The 14,145-nt window shown below is 35.2% G+C and overlaps 1 long non-coding RNA gene across 2 annotated transcripts in view; it reads right to left on the bottom strand.

Moving 5' to 3' along the window:
- The window catches only part of LOC103099504 (uncharacterized), a 29,978-nt gene extending 16,083 nt beyond the window's left edge, over positions 1–13,895 (bottom strand). For both annotated transcript variants that reach the window (XR_001625269.2, XR_008912481.1), the window contains exons 1-3: positions 13,732–13,895; positions 3,418–3,505; positions 2,190–2,388 (exon numbers count right to left, since the gene is read on the bottom strand). This is a non-coding gene — a long non-coding RNA (uncharacterized LOC103099504). The remainder of the gene's footprint in view (positions 1–2,189; positions 2,389–3,417; positions 3,506–13,731) is intronic.
- Between the last annotated feature and the right edge of the window lie 250 nt (positions 13,896–14,145).

Consider the following 14,145-nt stretch of genomic DNA (forward strand, 5'->3'; position numbering starts at 1 on the left):
TTCTGGAGTTCATGAGCAATTTCACTGGGTTATACATACATTATCACTCAAATCCTATTTCCATATTATTCTTTTTTTATAATAGCATAATCTTTTAAAACCAACCCCCTAATCATAGATCCTTATAAACAAGTGATAAATCATGTTATCTTCTGGATTTCTACTCACACAGTTCTTTTTCTAGATGTGGATAGTGTTCTTTCTCATAAGTCCTTCAGAAATGTCCTGGATCATTGCATTGTTTTAGTAGCAAAGTAAATTTCATTTGATTGTCCCACGGTGTTTTAGTTACTGTATATAATATTGTCCTGGTTCTGCTTTTTTTACTTTGCATCAGTTTGTGTAAGTTTTTCTATTCCAATAGAAATCAAGCAGTTCTTCTTTCCTTATAGCACAATAGTATTCCATTACAATCATCTACCACAATTTGTTCAGTCATTCCCTAATTAAGAGATATCACCTCATTTTCCAAATTTTTGCCAGCACAAAAAGTGCAGCTATAACAAACAGAACCTTTTGCATTTTTAAAAATCTCTTTGGAATACAAACCCAGTAGTGGTATTGCTGGATCAAAGGACATACATTATTTTTTAAAATTTCTATTTAATTGATTAATTAAGACAATTTTTCCATGGTTACATGATTCATGTTCTTTCCCTCCCCTCTTCCCACCCCTCTCCCATAGCCAATGGGCAATTCCACTGGGTTTTACATGTGTCATTGATTAAGACCCATTTCCATATTATTAATATTTGCACTAGGGTGATTGTTTAGAGTCTACATCCTCAATTATATCCCTATCGAGCCATGTGATCAAGCAGTTGTTTTTCTTCTGTGTTTCTACTCCCACAGTTCTTTCTCTGGATGTGGAGAGTATTCTTTCTCCTATGTCCCTCAGAATTGTCTTGGATCATTGCATTGCTGCTAATACAGAAGTCCATTACATTCGATTGTACCACAGTGTATCAATCTCTGGGTATAAGGTTTTCCTAGTTCTGCTCCTTTCACTCTGCCTCAATTCCTGGAGATCATTCCAGTTCATATGGAATCCTTCCTATTCATTATTTCTTTGAGCATAATAGTAATCCATCATCAATAAATATCACACTTTGTTCATCCATTCCCCAATCAGAGGGCATCCCCTCATTTTCCAATTTTTTGCCACCACAAAGAGCATGGCTATAAATATTTTTGTACAGTCTTTCCCCTTATGATCTCTTTAGGATATAAACCCAGCAGTGGTATGACTGGATCAAAGAGCAAAGGACATACATTCTTTTAAGCCCTTTGGGCATAATTCCAAATTGCCTTCCAGAATGGCAAGATCAATTTACAATTCCTCCAGCAATGTATTCATGTCCTAATTTTGCCATGTCCCCTCCAACATTTATTATTTTCCTTTACTGTTATATTGGTTACTCTGTTAGACATGAGGTGGTACCTTGGAGTTATTTTGTCTCACATTTCTCTAATCAGAGGGGTTTAGGATTTTTTCTTATGATAATTGATAGTTTTGATTTCTTCATCTAAAAACTGCCTATTCATATCCCTTGACCATTTGTCAGTTGGGGAATGATTTGATTTCTTGTAAATTTGTCTTAGTTCTTGGTATATCTAGGTTAATTTCTGATTACAGCTCAGGGGTGGATGTTTGTGAGTTGATTGTGAGCTATGTTGTGTGTTCTTTTCAGATTTGGTATCTGGCACTGATATTATTTGTATCATGTATATTATATAATTATTACTATTCTTTTCATTACTTAATAATGTTACTCAATGACAGGAACTGCCCTTTTAAAATTGTCTTTGTTTTCTCAATACCTATCAACCTATTTGCCATATAATAAATGCTTAATGAGTGTTTATAGGATTGAATTGAATTCATTCAAAACAAGCTGAAAGGAAGCTTGTTTTAATGAAGAAATGACTGAAAACTTCAGAGCTTAAATTCCCAAAGGATATCTGTAGTAATGAGTGCAAATTTTGCTGCTCATTGTGACACTAGGTTTCTTTCTCATCTGAAAATAGGATTATTCTTTAACAGAGTAAGAATAATTTTCAGATCTCTTTCTCATATACTGCCATACCCTTCTCTGTAATTTATAAAATCTAATAGGGTCAGAACACAAGTGGGGATAGGTAGGGTTGGTTTCTGGCATTGTTATCATTTCTCAAGTTGACAAAAGTACCTTTTGAGCCTTGTAGATAAAGAGAACAAAGTAAACATGGTAAGTCATGTCTCATTTTACTCTCTTCCATTAATTCCTGGTTGAGCCTGGGATGATCAGATTGGGTGCCTGGTTCAAAGAAATTGCTGTCTTCTCTCTCAGTGGGGCTATTGGCGATAAGGAAATACCACATCAGGACCTTGGAGAGCACACTATTTGCCTGCAGTCATAATAAAAGAGACTTCAGTTAGACACAGTTAAAAAATGGTGAGCCACTGACCTTGCCTTTGGAATAAATTCATGTGCCCTGAGGTACATCTGCTATAATAGCACTACTAAAAACCAGACAAATACTTAGAGTTTTATAATTTAAACTTTGCCATCTCCTTAAAAAAGGACTGCCTCTCTGAAAATATATCTTCCTGTTATTGCCTTGGGGGCCAGTTGGGTCCTTTAGAATTTAACCAGTTACTTAAAATCCAACAGAAGTTTTGACCTGCTCTGGCTCAATCTGATTTGGCCAGTAAATCAAGTGTGCATTGCAGTTCCCAACAATTTAGAGAATTCACTGCAAATGCTCACAAGAGAACACCTCTTACCTGGCAAAAGGGATTTGAGGTGAAAGTGAAATATTGACTAAACCACAGCAAGTCTCTGGACAAGATGCTTTCTGGGCCTTCCTATCTTGGCACAAATCAGATGTTGCTTCTTTACATTCACAACGATAATTTGGGCATATTAAGGCACACCAGGACCTTTGAAAATACATGGGTGCCAGCCTGGATTGAAATTGCACTGATTTAGATACTCATGCAAATTAAGAAGAGAGAAGATAAAAGATACCATATTCATAATGCCATTGTGACATGAGTTCTATCTCCTATCACATATTTTTCCCAAGAGGGTTACCATTGAAAATGGCTAGGTAGTGAAAATGAAATGCTGGGAATATCTTTGGCTTCATATGCCTTCCACAGTACTCAGAAGTCAAAGAAAAAGACACTAATCATAACAGAAAAATGTCTAATCTATAAAAGAGGGAACTATATTGTTTATGATAAACCTTTTTTTCTGCCTGGACATTTTTATAGTTGGATATTGTGAATTGTAACCTGATGGGGATAGACTAATAATTCCCATGAAAACAATTACAGTATGTTATTTAACTTTTGATAGGATACTGAACACTTCAATGATATTGCCTGAAATAAAAACACATCTTCAAGAACAAGAAAAAAAGGAGACTGACCTCCACACTAGTAGAAATAAAGAATAATGTAGCACTTTGACAACCTTGAAGGTGACTTTTCCAAATCATTGATTAGCAGGTTCATGCCCTGAAATTCAAGTCAGTAAGATTCATTACAGTTCTTTCAACCACTAGGGTATTAAAAGCCAAAATGCATCATTAACTCAGAAGTAGGCTTTACCATTGTACAATAAGGGAATCAACTTAATTCAGATGACAAAGCCATCTGCAAGAATTCTTTGGATTTTGATACAGTGGAAGCAATTGCAATTTTTTTTTGGATTAGAGATACAAGAAATCATTTTTGCTTCCATTATTCACTGTTGCCCACTTTAGCTAAAAATCCTAAAGATTTCTGTGCACAAGACATTGGAATTGAATAGCTAGAATGAAAAAAAAGGGGGTTGGACTGTGTTCTCAAAGCAGCCAGGTCCAACAAAATTCTATAAAGGTAAGCCATTAGCCAGATGATTAAAGGAATGATACAGAGGAGAAAAGGAGGTCACCTACTATCCTTTTTTTTTTCTTGAAATCCTAAGGCCTAGTTTCCTGTGCAAGGCCCAATCACCTTTTGCCTAAGCACTATCCTGAATACAGCACAGACTTTTAAAGAGACAGCAGTGATTTTCAAAAGTAGGTACTCAAGAAAAAGGAAAGAATCATAGAGAGCAAATAAGCTGAAGCAGAAATTTTGTAAAGATCTAACAAACATCAGAATGAATGTTTAGAATGAACTCTAGCAAGAGATTAGATAGAAAGTCATATGTATGTGAGAACTTAATCTTACTCCACCCATACTTAGGCATGCCTTAAGGGGAAGAGAAAGTTGTAAAACTCCTTACTGAAAAATGAAAAAAGTCCCCAACCAATATTATAGTGAGGCCAAGCCCTAAAGCTAGGTCTATTTTTAGATCTAATACAAAAGAGTGCTAAGTACCTATGAAGGTCAAATTAATCATTGAAAGGTCAAGCAAACAAAAGGCAAGTTTAACAAAAGAGGTGTGAAGTTTTAGTCTACCCAGAGAAGGTGATTAACAAAGAAGATGTGAATTAAGAATGGTCAGTCTTGTGGAAAACATCTACTGTCATTGGTAGATGTGAAAATTTAGGGGAGGTGACATAAGAGAAAATTCTCTTTAAAAGGAGGTCAGGAACTGAGAGCTGGGGTTGGTGAACTTCATGGCTGAAATTAGTTGAGCTCAGGAACTGAACTGGAGGGTCTCTCTGAACACTAGAGTTTTGCTTGGAAAGATCTTGTGGTGAGTGATTAAAGACTGACTTAGTTTCTCTCTTAAGGAGAAAAGCCTAGGCCAATCCCTAGCCTTTTCCTATTTCCTCTTACTCTGTCTCTTTCCCTTTCCTTAATTCCTTTATTTATATTAATTAAAATCTCCATAAAACCCAGCTGACTTGGGTATTTCATATTTGGGAATTTTTCCCATGGCAGCCACTTATTTTTGATATAAAATCAAGACACTAAAAATTATCTTTACAGCTTTTGGCCATTCACAGTCTTGAAACCCACATTTTCGTGGTCACAGTTTATGGCAACCACTCTTTTATCTGTAACACAATTGATATATACAATCTGTTTACTGGATTCAGGAAGGGAAGGGAGGGACTGAAATGCTTGTAAATAAATTCTATTATTAAAAAGAGCCAGAAAAAAATAAATAAGCAAATGTGTTGAAGCTACTTTGTATAAAAGAAAGAAACATTCTTCAAAAAGGAAGATATATTTTTCCCATGAGAAATATTGACAGAAAATAAGCAATTCTCAGATTCAGCTATTTTCCTAGACAGAGGTGATAAAATTATAATAAAAATGAAGAGAATTCTCTGATATTATCAACTCAGGAAGAGAAAAGAGAGAGAGAGGTCAGATGAGCATGGGGCTCTATTCACTAGTCTATTGCCTCAATCATTTATTCCAATCATTGCTGATCTCTAGAAACCAGAGATAAAATTCCTTTTTTTTCAGGTTTATGAAATAAATTACAAGAAAAAACTGCTATTTTATGATTTAAGAAGTGGCCCTTCATGGGAATTTAGGATTTTTTTTCTTTTAGAAACCTTAATATTTATTTTCTAATGTTTTCTCAATCTGAAGGCGTCTTTGCAATTTGTAGAGTTCATCTTGATCTCACAATTAAGTCATATATATGTATATATATACATATATATACATATGTGTATATATATATACACATACATACACACACACACACAAGCTATTCCTAAACCCACTTTTCTATGTGAAAAGAGAATAAGGCAAGGTAAGAAAATGTAATAAGCATTTATCTAGTTCTACTATGTGCCAGGCACCAGAATAGCCTCCCTGTTCTTCTTTCTTCTTCTTGTTCTGTCCTTCATCCTTTTCCTTTCCTTTAAATAACTCATTTGATTCTTACAACTTGCAAGGTAGATGTTATTATCTCCATTTTACAGTTGAGGAAACTGAGGCTGAGGCAGGTTGTCTAGGGTGGCTTAGTTGTTAAATTATCTGAGTCTGGATTTAAACTCAGGACATCCTGTCTCTATACCTGCATTGGTAATTCCTTTGCTCATAGGTACTCAATTACTTTGTGTAATCTTATTGATTTTTTCTTCCTCCCTTATCCACCCAAAGCATTTTTCTTTGCAGAACCAACAGTGTGTATATATATATACACACATATATATGTTATATATGTATATATATATATATATATATATATATATATATTTCATTTATCTTTACTCCTTTTCCTTAAAACCTTACTACATGACCCTTAGAGAACCACTTGGTTTTCTTTTCAAAACGAAAGCTAATTATTTTAACAACCACATTCAGGTCAGTGTGTCACTAGTAAGATATTTGCATTTTGGTGAAGTATTTCTGCAGCTATAAGTTCTTAACTCAAAGAATGATTACAATGTTGGGATTTCAAGTACAATGTCAGGTTATTGGGGGAGAGATTTATAGCCTGCACTACGTTTTCTGCCTTTTAAATTATAGCTCACAGATTTTAGTTACTATAATAAACTGAAATTAATGTGATCTAGACTGATTTCTCCTTCCTAGTAAGTTCTAGGCTCAACTCATTATTGATCTACAGTTACTGTTGAAGAGATGTCTGTTATCAGATTGACCCAATGTGTTATGTTTTGGAGAAACTTAGATTTCAGGATATCTGTGAATTTGTTAATTTTTAATGTTTTGATAACTATTTTAAATATAATTGTTTTATATCATAATCTCATGTATTTTATTTTATACATCTAAAAACGTTGTTCTGAGGAGTAGTGAATAGGTTTCACTAAACTGCCAACAAGGCCTATTAAACGAAATGTTAAGAATATCTGATCTTAAGAGAGCTAAATATCTCAATGGATAGAAAGCTAGGCGTGGAGATGGAATGTCTTGAGTTCCAATCTGGTTTCCTAGTTGTGTGACCCTGGGCAAGTCACTTAACCGCAATTACCTAGTCCTTACTACTCTTATGATATGGAATTTATACTTGGTATCAATTCCAAGTCAGAAGGTAAGGGTTTTTTAAAAATCTAATCTAAATGCATGTCTGAATAATATATAAGCTGAAAAACACATACTGTCTTCTTTGTTTTTCTGGTGCCTAAGTAATGTAGTTTTTTGTTTTTGTAAATTTTGTTTTGTCTTGTTGAGAGGCTCTCTGGATTGTTTTTACTAGTTTTTTGTTTTCTATGTTCAGAAATTGTAAACAATTCTCTCGCATTTTGATGTTCATATTTTGACTTGCCATGTTCTTCTGGAATACCTGTGGACATTAGATTTTCTATATGCATCCTTTCTTTGAGACCAATATGTTTTGCTTGTTTGGAGATAATTTATTCATTTAATAGGCTGTTAGGTGGTTTCATGGATAGACAGGGCCCAGAGTGAGAAAGACCTACATTTATATCAAACCCCAGATACTTGCTAGGTATGTGACTGGGTGAGTCACTTAACCTCTGTCTTAATCCCCTGGATAAGGAAATGACAAACCATTCCAGTACCCTTGCCAAGAAAACCCCATGAAGAGGGTGGTCTTCTGGATCACAAAGAGTTGGATGTGACTGAGACAACTGAACAGCAAGTCTTTTTTTTCAGAAGGAGGGAGAGAATTGTGGGCATGAATTCCCCAAACCAATGGAATCATGGTTCAGAACATCAGAATCAATAAAACAATCCACTGACACTTGGCAAGAGAATTAAAGCATAAATGCAAACGTAAAAACTACTCTAAGACTTATCGGATATTGTTTGAGTATTAGAACATGAAGTAGAGACTCTTAGTAGAGAAAAACACCTTTTGGTAATAGGTTCTTCCAATGATTAGATTGAATTATTCTTCTTTAGAATATAAACTCCTTTAGGGAAAGGAATATCTTTTGGCTTATATTTGCATCCTTAACATTTAACAGAATATCTAGCAAATTCATCACTGCACTTACTACTATTAGAACACTCCAAGGTCAAGTTAGTCATTTGTGTCTTCCTTGACTGAAATGGGAAATGGTTTTCCCAAGAAGTGCCTAAGAAAGAAAAGTGCCTTCAAGAAAGAAACTGAAAAGACAGAGAAAAAAAATTGGTTCTGGCCAGTAGTCAGAAAAATGGGAACTTCAGTTTCATTTTCTCTGAAATATCCAATTGTAAGCTACATTGCTAGAAATATCTGATATTCCATGAAGCTAACAGGGAAGGCATGGCACTATCATTTTTATTATTCTTCATGGGAAATTTTAGCTGCTGAGCTGGTGGAATGGACACAGAATCCATTTATTGTAACAATATATAAAAACTTAAAAAAAAAACTTTTTATGTTTCAACCTGCCAAGACAATAAAACTAAAAACACTCATGAGCCTGGAGTATAGATGAAAAAAGTTTGTATTATTTGGCTTTCTCTTGTCTGATCCAGAGTATGTTTAATGGGCACTAAATTATTCTATCTTTCTAAGGACTTTCATAGAAAGATAGCATAAATTAGAGGAATTTTAGAGGAAAGCAAAGTATATAAAAATTTTAGAGGAAAGAGAAGTATATAAAAAAGGACCACTACTTGGGTTGGATGGGTCTATGATGAGGTGATCAGAGGTAATCAAGTTCCTAATGGTCCCCCTTCTCTACTAAGTAGAAGGCTTTGAATCTGGATTCAAATCTCAGCTCTTATATCTACCTCTGGAAATTCATCACTTCCCTTCTAGGAGTCATAGACTTCTCATCTTTAAAGTGATGCTTAACAGGATTCTAAAGCTCCAGGTAAACAAGAAGCAAGAAAGTACCTACTTGCTCTCAATGAATTCAAGTTACTAGACCTGGATGAAGTACATTCAAAAGTAAAAAAAGAACTGGAAGATATACACATTAGTCTACTGTCAAGGTTCTTTGAAAAATAAAGGAAACACTTTAGAGGATATAGTGAGAAAAGTGATGATTTTGAAGTAAGGGAGTACATGTTTCTTTCCTTATTCTCTCTGTCCATCCCTCCTTCTCTCTAAATCTTCCTTCCATCCATTCAGCACCAACATGTGTTCACAGAAATTAATTTTTTGAACAATAATCTAATTTCCTTTTTAGAAAACAGTTCACTGTACACACAGTGTACAGGTATCCCTTCCACATCATTGAAGTTAGGGACATCTTGAAAAACTCCTTAAATTTTTTTGACTTTCCATACCCAGGGAAAATATGCTTTTTTTTCTCTTATGGGATGTTTTCAGTACCTCATATGCCTTTCTGATTTACTAAACTTTTAAAGATGTCTCTACATTTCTAGCTTTTGTGTCATTTCATGGATTTCCTGTTCTTTTTTGCAAATTTTTAACATTTTACCCATTTTAATGTTAAAGAAATCATGTATAGTCACATCATTAAATATAACTTAATATATATTTAAGATAAAATTTTTGATTTTATGCAATACTATACATATGTTTTATGTATTTCTGAGTTTTAAACTTTTTCTGTGTTGTCTTCTGGCTTTGCATGTTGTCTGCAGCTTCAAGAAAACTCCCCCCAAATTCTCATTTAATTTCTTCTGCCAACTTGCAATATATCAAAATCTCAATGTGTGAACCTTAAAAAATTCTCAGACCCTACTTCATAAGGTTGGGTTAAGACCATTCCCCATTGGGACCATTCCCCATTTGGTACTTAGATCAGGAATGTGAGAACTCTACTTAGATCAGGAATGTGAGACCTCTACTCCACCCCTACTTAAGTCTGCCCTAGCAGAAGATAAAGTTGTAAACTCTTTGCTGAACAATGAAAAGTACTTAAACCCATACTTATAGTAAGACAAAAAGTTCTTTAAGCCATGCCTATTTTAGGACTAATACAAAAGGGGGCTAAGTACCTATAAAGGTCAAGCAACTTGTGAATTTACAAGGAACAAAGAGGTGAAAAACTTACTCAGAGCTTTCCTGGTGTGAATTGCTCAGAATTTTACAGCTTCTTAGGTGTGAACTAAGAATGGGCTGTCCTTTGAAAAATGTCTACTGTGATTGGTAGATGGGAGAACTTAGGGGAGGTGACATAGGAGAAAATTCCCTATATAAGGAGATGACAGTCTCCTAAAAAGAACAGTCTCTTGAATACAGTCTCTAAGGAGGTTGTTGGGGGAGAGCTCAGGAAACAGGCTCTTGGGACAGTCTCTGGCTGGAACTCCCTTTGAGGAGGACTCCGACTGGAACTCCCTCTAAGGAGACTCTGTCTCTCCTGGGTCTCTCTTGGGACAGTCAGCTGGGAAGTCTGAATTGCAGCTGGTGCCTCTCTGATCACTAGAAGCCTTGCTTGGACAGATCTTGTGGTGAGTGATTAAAGACTGACTGATCTCTTAAGACTCAGGTCTAGGCCATGTTGGCTAAGGCCCTTCATACTTATTCCTCTTTTATTCTCTCTCTCCTTCTTTAATTCCTCATTGTATTAATTAATTAAAATCTCTATAAAACCCAGTTGACTTGGATATATTTCATAATTGGGAATATTTCATTGGTGACCACTTTATTTTTAATATAAAAAACATATTTCTGCGGTCACAATTTACTCATCCAGTCTTATATCTATCACAAATTAAGTCTTCCACTATTTTAATCACTACAGTTTATATCCTCAACCATTTTAATTATTACAAATGGACATCAGAAGAATCAAAACATTTACAGGATTAAATAATTCTCAAGCTTTCCAAATGGAAGACAGTGGAAGATGCTAAGTTTATGATTATACAAGTACTTGAATGGGAAGTGGTTGAATTATTCAATCTCAAGAACAGTGATGAATTGATTGAAGTTAGCCTTGATGGAGTTTTTTGGTAGAGTGACACGAGGTTTTGGTCATAATAGAAGGAGAGAGAATGCTTTTAATATATTTTTATGTTTATGGTGAGGAGAAGTAGAAAAATGTGGACCTGAATTACAAAGAATTACTAAAGTAAAATTACCAAATCTTGTGGGTCTTTGACTTTGGCAAGGATATTGCAATCTGGAGTTCACCACATAATACTGAGGTGTGAGAGGCAGGGGTGGTGGAAGAGGGTTTAAATATATTTCACCAGCCACCGAACTTCATGGAAGATATAGCCTGCAGAAGCAGGTACATAAGAGTTTTGAGTATAGAGAGAATGGCAGGGGGGCAGATAGGCTTGGAAATGCTAAAGTCTGCTCAGGAAATCAGACTCCAGGAATAGCTATTTTCTTTCTCTATTTTTAAAAAATTGGTTTCACCCTCAGGCAATCCATAGCTCTGGGATCTAGGCAAGACGTGTTCATAGTCAGCTACATTTAACAACAACTAACCTTTGTATGATATTAAAGCGAATTTTCACAAATGTAATGCAGAACTACCCTGAGCTTTCTAAAAGTATCAGTATTCAACAAGCAGATTTAGGAACCAAGAATAGTTATTGGAGGGCTAGCTTCAGAATCAGCAAGGTTTGGGGTTATGATGTGCTTCTGACCACTGCTGGCTGGTTGACTCTGAGTTAGTCATTTAACCTCTTGGTGTTTCATGACTCTCCAAGACTGTAAGTTCTCTAAACTAATGTAGCCACAGATCTGATGTTCTTTTTTTCTCCCCCAAAGGAAAAATAAATGATATTTACCTTTCTAGAGCTTTTTGAGTTTTACAAAGGTCAGGGACTGTCTCTTTCCTCTTTTTGTTCCCTCAGTGCTTATCATAGAGCTTGACACTTAATAGCCACTCAAAAATATTTATTGACTGATTACAGTAGAGGTATCTGTGGCTACATGGCTAGGATTGTCTGAGGCAGGACTCAAATCCAAGTCTCCTGACTATGTGTGGCTTACTACAGACCAAATACACAAACACCTATATTCATCCCCACACAAATATACATATACAAATATACCTTTCACAGAAATATGCTTATTTATCTTTCTTTTCTTGTCCATGAGTTATATGAATATATTAATGGAGAAACTGTATTTTATGGGAAAACAAAGAGGTGGTCTGGTTCTCTGATTAACAGAATACTCTGTAGATAGTTCATGTATTCTGCTTTCAAGAGATCTTGAAGAAAGATCTCAACACGGAGTGGTTCTTATGTTTGCAATATGCAGGAGGAGATGGATGAGGGTCACACAGGGTAAGAAATCATTGATAAGTTGGGATCTATATCTGATGAACAGATGGAAGAAACCAATAAGAAGGTTCAACGGCTGAGATGGTGACGCAGCAGAGCACTGTGGAGTGCTTAGGGCGTGTTGGAGCACAAAAGACAACATGGCCATCCAATGCAGCTGAGGAAGTCTCCAGGTGTAACAACTTTTCGTGCCAATGGACCCAGGCTTCCAAAGCTGAGAGAGTGGGGCTGTCTCTGTGCATCGACTTTTCCACTTAAATCTCCTTCATGCACAAGTGTCTTTGTGCACACTCATCTATACACCATAGATGAAAATGCACAAAGACAATCGTCATTCTCAGTTACCGAGAGACTACTACCATATCTGATGAGTTACATACCATATGGATGAGGTCATTGAGTTGTCAAAGTATCAAATTTCTTTTCCTTGAAAAGTTTTAAATATATACATACATACATACATACATACATTATATATATGTGTGTGTGTGTGTATGTGTATATATATATATATATATATATATATATATATATATATATATATATATATATATATATATATATATATATATATATGGAACATTTGATTCCTAATTTCCCTTGGCTGCTTTTGTTCAGCCAACCAAAAAGACTCCACATACTCATGGGTTCTTCAGATGATAAACTCACTGAGGTCAGAAATTATGTTATTTAAAATTTAAATTTCCCTTATCAATAGGAGAGATATTGTTAAATGGCAAGTGGTTTCTACAATCAATGTTTGTAGTATAGTTCTGCTTTCATTTTTATTGTTTATCTACCTTCTAAAATTAAAAACCAAAACAAATATATTTTATGATGTCTTAACATTTGGGAGACTTTTTTGGGATACCATCCATCTTTTTAAATTTTAAAACCCTTATCTATTGTCCTAGAATTAATACTGGGTATTAATTCCCATTATTAATTATTATTTTATTAATTATTATTATTAATTCCCATAAGTTCCAAGGTAGAAGAATGGGGGTTGAATAACTTGCCCAGGGTCACACACCTAGTTGTGTCTGAGGCCAGAGTTGAACCCAGAATCTTGAGTCTCTAGGACTGGCTCTCAATCCCCTTGCATATTTCCTTAAATTTGACTTTCATCCATTCCTTTGTTAATAATCTGTATAGCAAAGATTGATTTTGCATTTTATATGTATTTTTTCCAACAAAAAACAAGTTGAAGGAAAGAAAGAAATAAGATCTATTCAATATAAAGGGACTGAAAATTAGGGGTAAAGGGAAGATGATGGAAGGATAGTTTTTAATTCCATAAAGGACAGAAGTCCAGGAGAAGGATGAAGGCTATCTGACTTTGGCTACTTCAAAAGATGGAGATGTAGGAAGAATTCACCAGGAAAGCAGAATGGGTCTCACAGAGGGATATTTTAAGGTGAATAAAGCTCAGAATTACAGGGTGCTGAGATGCCCCAGTATCGAAGGATGTTCTAGGATGGCCCAGCAGAGAAGCCATTGTTAAATTCAGAACATGGGCCAAAAATGTGTCAGTGAATTGATGAATGATATTATATTTCCTAGTCTAAAATTGTCTGCTATAATACAGCTATATAGGGGAATTGACTACTGTAATCAGCTTTTATCACTTTTTTTTTGCTCTGATAAGCCTTATTTTGAAGAGTTACCTATGAGGGATAGTGAATAGTATTATATTTGTCACTCATATTTACCTTTAGGTATTTGTAGCTAAATCTTCTCTCTGGATTAGCCAATGAGCTCTACTAGGAACCAGTAGTGTTTTACAGACCAGCTGCTTTCAATAAAATTAGAAATGGCAAAGCATCCAAGTAGACCTTAATGAATGATAAAATGGTGAATGAAAAAAAAAACATCTTGGCAAAGCATTGGGTGTAGTATGTGACTTCATAGATGCTCAAGGTTCTATTTGTATGAGTCAAGAGTCTGTACTTTAAAGAAAAAGACTCATAGTTTGTGTCTCATCTGGGATGCTAGAGCTCCCAGCTCATTTATTGCCCACCAGAATAGCCCATTAATGCAAATGTAGTCAGGTGCTTGGATATTTCCCAGAGAGAGGTTGGAGGAAAACAGAGGACACCTCGAAACTAAAGAACCCGTCAAGTGCA

Source organism: Monodelphis domestica, chromosome 5 (genome assembly GCF_027887165.1).
Source record: "Monodelphis domestica isolate mMonDom1 chromosome 5, mMonDom1.pri, whole genome shotgun sequence".
In the NCBI taxonomy this organism is placed as follows: Eukaryota; Metazoa; Chordata; class Mammalia; order Didelphimorphia; family Didelphidae; genus Monodelphis; species Monodelphis domestica.